A 5,757-nucleotide genomic window follows, 5' to 3' on the forward strand; every position below is an offset into this window, starting at 1 on the left:
CATAGGAGACGCACTTCCTAAATTGCAATTCACATAGGAGACGCGCTTCCTAGTTTGAGTCACTGAAGTTTCACCCATAGGATATGCACTTCGTAAATTGAGAGTTCATTCGTAGGAGACACACTTCCTAGTTTGAGTCATGGATGTTCCACCCCCAGGAGACGCACTTCCTAGTATGTGATTTTCAGGTTATATTTTTGTTTTAGGAGACACACTTCCTAAATTGATATTTCACCCCTAGGAGACGCACTTCCTAGTTTGAGTCATTTAAGTTCGGTCCTAGGAGACGCACTTCCTAGTCTGGTTTATTGAAGTTTTACCTGCAGGATATGCACTTCCGAATCAAGGTCTTTCAAGTTATTCTTTTAGGAGACGCACTTCCTAAATTGAGAGTTCACTCATAGGAGATGCGCTTCCTAGTTTGGTTCATTCAAGTTTCACCCCTAGGAGACACACTTCCTAGTTTGGTTCATTCAGGTTTTATTTTTAGCAGACGCATTTGCTAGTCAAAATTTTTTGGTTTTACTCATAGGAGATGCACATCCTAGTCTAGTCTTTAGTTTACTCTCATCATTGAATCAATAGTATAAGTGGTTTACAATATTGCTAACAACTCACAAATATTCCTAATGCAAACTGGGGCAGAAAATTTTGTTTGTTTTGTTTGTATTGATTGCAAGCACCTACATGGAAAACAAGGGAACACAGAAAGTTTCAGCAATTAGGCGCCCACCTGGAGAACAAGGGAAGACAGTTCAAGTTTCAAGGGAAGACAATTCAAGTTTCAAGGAAAAGCAGTTTCAAAGGAGGACAGTTCAAGTTCAGCAATCAGGCGCCCACCTGGAGAACAAGGGAAACGGTTCAAGTTTCGAAGGAAGATAGTTCAAGTTCTGGCAATCAGGTACCACCTGGAAAACAAGGTAATTAACTTTAGAATGCAATTCAAGTCAATAACAAAAGAAGCTCACGGCAAGAATGCGAGTCAACAGTCCGAGATGATCAACGGAAGTTAGTCACAATCCAGAATAAAAAAAAGGCAAGAAGTGAATCCAAATGCATAAGTTGATGAAAGATGTGAGCTGCTCAAGACATGACTGAAGTCACAAGCATGGTATGTCTGGTTTTGATCCAAAAAGCTGAAGAAGAATGAACTAGCACCTGCAACTAGCAATCGTTAAGGTTCAAATCCAAAGTCTGCATGAAGAACCATTCAAGACTCAAGATCAAGCTTCAGAAGACTTATAGATATGAATCTTGCAACTCGTAGTTGACAGGCTTAGTTAGTCTTATTCATTTTTTGATTTTGATGTAATAATAGGACCGCGGACCGGAACCTCGACATAACGGCACCTCGACCGGCTCTCCACCTCAGTACACTCCATCACTGTTCCTACTTCTGAACAATACGTGGCCTGATTCCTTTATAGCCAAGGATATGTAGGCAGCTCAGATACTAGAGCTCGGTCACATTCTCCTTTCTTTTAGTTTTGGTCTCCCTAAATAAGGGTCGGGTCAAAAAACCTGTCTAGTCGTTCTTTGTCTGAAAATACTTCGTATTTCCAGTCAAAGAGGGGCAGCTGTAGACATGTGATTCTTGACCCTCCCCAATATTTTACATATTTTTGTATTTAAATACTTAGTTTAGGTTTAATATAGTTATTTCAACTAATTTTAACTCTTTTACTTTATGTCGTCACAAAAATGAAAATTACAAAAAAATATTTTATTTTATGTACCTTTCATAAAAATTTAAAAAATAATATATAAATAGTACCTTATTTTTATCCTTATATAATCTTGAAAATACAAAAAATAGTTTCACTTTTAATATTTTGTTTTATTTTGGTAGTGTTCCAATTAATTAAGAGTAATTTTTATATTTCTATATTTTTAGTCTTCTTAGCCCAAAATTAAAACCCAATAAGACATGGACCCAACCCAATTCAGATCTAGCCCATAATAACCCAAGCCCAATACCCTAAGACCCATTCCCCCTTTCTTCATATACACCTTACTACACATTTTCTAACCTAGAATGACTAACCTATAAAGTCAGCCGTTTTTAGAAAGAATGAATAGAACGGGACCTAAGGGGTCAGCCGCAATTCCCAACATGAGACCCCCCATCGGTTCCCGGTACTGGAGATGACAACCAACGACCCCTCCTTCTCCTTCAGCACCTTCCATGAACGTTCTTCTTCTGTGGACACCCAACCAAAACCAATCGTCCAACTCACATCACGCCGATGACCACACACGCACACACAACACCCTACACAACCTTCATCGCCTAAACCTGAACCTTCAGACCTAAGTAAAGTGAATGCCTTGTGTCTCTTCTTCTTCGTCCAGCATCACCATCCGAAACAGCGCAAAATGCAGAACAAAAATTCAAAAAAAGAGCAGCGAAAAGTACCAATCCAGTCATCAAAGCTTCAGCTCTTCAAAACAAGTTTTTGAATTCCATTTCGTCAGGAGATCTCCGTTTGAGATCATTAGCTCTTTGTTTCCGTTTGAGGTCCTTTTGTCATTCTGATTTGGGTCGATGTTCCTTCTCGGTTGTACTATCAGTTCTCAGACACACTATTGGCATCGTTGTTTTGATCCAGTCAGTTGTTTTCTTTCTCTGCGATTTGGCTTTCATTTTTTCATGGATTCAGAAGCTGGGTTAGCTTCATTTTGTTGTTTGTTGTTATTTTATCAAACTATAAATGTTTCTTTGGCTTTCTGCTCTTATCTTTTAATGTTCGCTAAGTTGTGTATATATTAACGCCATTCCAACAATATCTGACTCGATCCAATGACCTTGTTTCATTCGAGATTATATACCATTATGATAAGGTAGCCAATTTAGGACCATTTGTGATTAATGAGAGTTCATATTGTTCAAAGAATACAAATTTTAAGTGGTCCGTTAATTTGATTTCATGAATATAGATTATTACTGACAGCTACAAGTTCAATTATGGCTATGGGTATGGTTCCCGTGACATAGTTACGATACGTAATTTCCAAATCTGGATGTACATTTCATGTGACTCGACTCTAATTTCCAACAAGGTTAAAAAAAGCGTGTCGTGAACAGTGGGTGCATTTCATGTAGCATGATTTATGATTTGTTTTAAATAACTTTGAATTTTCCTAAAAATATTAAAAGCAGTTAGAAGGTTTAAAATGCACGTAGGTTTAAAATAGGTGATTAATCAGATAATTAAGCTAATATTAATAGTTAAGTGACCGTACTAAAACCACGGAACCCGGAAATGCCTAATACCTTCTTCCGGGTTAACAGAATTCCTTACCCGGATTTTTGTGTTCGTGGACTGTAAAATAGATTCAATCTTTCCTCGATTCGAGATTTAAAACCGGTAACTTAGGACACCATAAATTATCCCAAGTGGCGACTCTGAATTTTAAATAAAATAATTCCTTTTCGATTGTCACTTAAATTGGAAAAAACTCTCTTATACTCCTTTTTCGGGGTTGTAAAAATGAGGTGTGACATGTATCAGTCATCACGTTTGGAGTTAATTGGAAGAAGTTTGAAGATTAGAAGTTGATTAGTTTGGTTTGAGGTGCGAGTCTTGGTTTCGATGTTATTTTGTGTGTTTCGAGACCTCGAGTAGGTTCATATTATATTTATAGACTTGTTGGTTTGATTGGACGTGGGTCTCAGATCGGGTGAGTTTTCAACCACTTGGCGTAAGGTTGAAGTTGGCAGATTTTGTTGCATTTTGGTATGAATCGCGATCATAAAGTTGCTATACGATTACGTAGGGTTAATTGGTGATGTCGATTTTTCTTCGCATTCACAGAAGGGTCCTAGTCATGGAAGGGAGGCTGGTTGAGCTTCGCGTTCGCATTCAGAGAGTCGTAAATGCAATAGGTAGCGGGTGTTGGCCTGGGTTGGAAGCTTGTGCTTCGTGATTGCGTAAGGCATTTCATAATTGTGTAATTGTGAGTTCTGGGGGCTGGGATTTTGAAGTCACATCCATGGGGATCAGACCGCATTCGCATTGGCTTGGTTTGTTGATTTTTGCAGTCGCGTGAGGACTATCGTGATCGCGTAGAAGGAAATTCCAGCCATGGCAGTTTTGGCATTTGCGATGGTGATGATGCTTTTATGATTGCGAAGAGGAAGGAACTGGGCAGAATATAATTTTCATTTCAGGACTTAGGCTTATTCCATCACATTTCTCTTGGCTTGGGCGATTTGGAAGCTTTTTGTAGGTCATTTCATCAAGTGTCACTAGGTAAGTTATTCCTACTCATTGTGAGCCAAATACATGAATTATATGTGGATTTTAACATGGAAATTAGTAGAATTTTGGGGTTTTGTGTGGAAAACTTAGAATTGGTAAAAGTGAGATTTGACCATGAATTTAGTCGTGGAAGTGAAAATAAATCATATATTTGAGTTCGTTATACCATGGATAGTATTTATCTTTGAAAATTTCTGGAATCCGTGTGCGTGGGCCTGATGGTTGACTTTTATTCACCTTTCTTATATGGTTGGGAATTGATTCTAATAATTAATTATGGGCTTTAAGTATATTTTGATTGGTTTGCATGTTCCTTTGGCTAGTTTCGAGTTGCTCGACATTGATTTGATGTGTTAGTGAAGCGTTGGAGTTGAGTAACAAACTTGGAAGCAAGGCAAGTCTCTTGCCTAATCTTGTAAGAGGAAAATTATCTCCGTAGGCATTCTAATTGTTATGTGCTACGTGCTATGGGTTCTACATATGTACGAGGTGACGAGCTCCGTATGTGAGCTAGATTCTTGATTATGTCCGGGGTAAACTTAGACCTACAACATGCCTTAACTCTACTACTTGAAATAACCTTTCTTGTTTGATTTCTTGAATTCATATTTGAGCATGAGAAAAATTTACGTATTTGACCGAGTCTCTTTACTTTAAGTTTTGGCAGGATATTTGATTATCGGTTAAAATTATTCTTTCTCTTGCATTCATGTCCTCTTGTTGTGTTTATGCATTCGGTAGTTCTGTATTTTCTTGACTCGCATGTATCTTGGCGAGTTGGGCTAGTGGCCCGATGAAAGTTTCTCTATTCCTATCAGATTGGGTCGTTCACATCATCAGTGTTATGAAAAATTATTATAGAATCGGGTCATTCGCCTCGGCAGTATTATGAGATGCATCTGTGGACTGGGCCGTACATCCTCGACAATTACTCTTAAAGGATCTCGTTGTTTGCCTTGGCAGAATTTCCATAGGGAATCAGAGTACACATGAGCTTTTCTTGACTTGAATTTGACATTGTATCTGGTGCTAGTTATCTTGGTTTCATTCGAGGCAGTATATGGTATTTGATGATTTGTTAAATATTCTTATGTTGAGGATCATGTTATTTATATTTATCATTTTCATTGCTACTTGTTATGCTTCATACCTATCTACTTTATGTATGTTGTTATTGAACCACTAGTAAGTATCGATGTTGGCCCCTTGTCACTACTTCTTCAAGGTTAGACTAGATACTGGGTATGCGTACTCATATTACACTTTTGTACTAATTGTGCAGGTACTAAGCCATGTATTTCAGCTGGTCACTCATGCGCGTAGTCGCATCAACCAGGGACTTAGTGTTGAGGTCCTTCCCATGCTTAGACCTGCAACACCCGGAGTCTCCTCCCCCTCTATTTATTGTTTTCTGTCTACTTTCACTCCAGACAGTAGTTGTAATGATTTTGTATATTCTATTAGTTGCTCGTACACTTGTGACACCGGGGTTTGG

Source organism: Nicotiana sylvestris, chromosome 8, assembly GCF_000393655.2.
Source record: "Nicotiana sylvestris chromosome 8, ASM39365v2, whole genome shotgun sequence".
In the NCBI taxonomy this organism is placed as follows: Eukaryota; Viridiplantae; Streptophyta; class Magnoliopsida; order Solanales; family Solanaceae; genus Nicotiana; species Nicotiana sylvestris.